The following is a 604-nucleotide window of genomic DNA, read 5'->3' on the forward strand; positions in this document are numbered from 1 at the left end:
ACAAATCTGGTTGCTTTGCCAAGTGTTATATATATTCCTCATTAAATTTGCAAATCATTTGTGATTAACCTCCCTGAAGGTCTACCAACCCCATCTTAGAACCAATTTTGTTTCCAATTAAGCAAAAATAATTAATGTCAACTGATATGTGACTAATTGCCACATTCATCATGAGAACATGCAACAGTAGATCCTCGTGTTGTGACCAGGGCAGAGTGGAATTAGTGTGCTCTGAAGTACAGCACCTAGTTTCACTGGATCACTGAGCAGTCTGGACATCACAGCAACACATGGAGGCTGTTAGTCTGCCATCACATATACGCTAATCAGCAGAGTGTCATCATCACATCATATGATCCTGTGTGTCTTTCTGTATCATTTATAAAGTACTCTTTGCTAAATGTAGGTATGAACATCTAGAACAGAGGTTCTCAAATGTTTTTCAGCCAAGGACCCCTTACAAGATAGACAATATACCGGGGACCCCCTCATTCTGATTCGTGATTTTGGGCTAAGCTTAATTGTTTCCACGGTAACATGCTTGACTTTTAATTTGATAGGTTTGTTATTAGAATGTAATCCATGAACCATTTTAGATTTAAAG

Source organism: Poromitra crassiceps (genome assembly GCF_964638095.1).
Source record: "Poromitra crassiceps genome assembly, chromosome: 8".
Taxonomy (NCBI): domain Eukaryota; kingdom Metazoa; phylum Chordata; class Actinopteri; order Beryciformes; family Melamphaidae; genus Poromitra; species Poromitra crassiceps.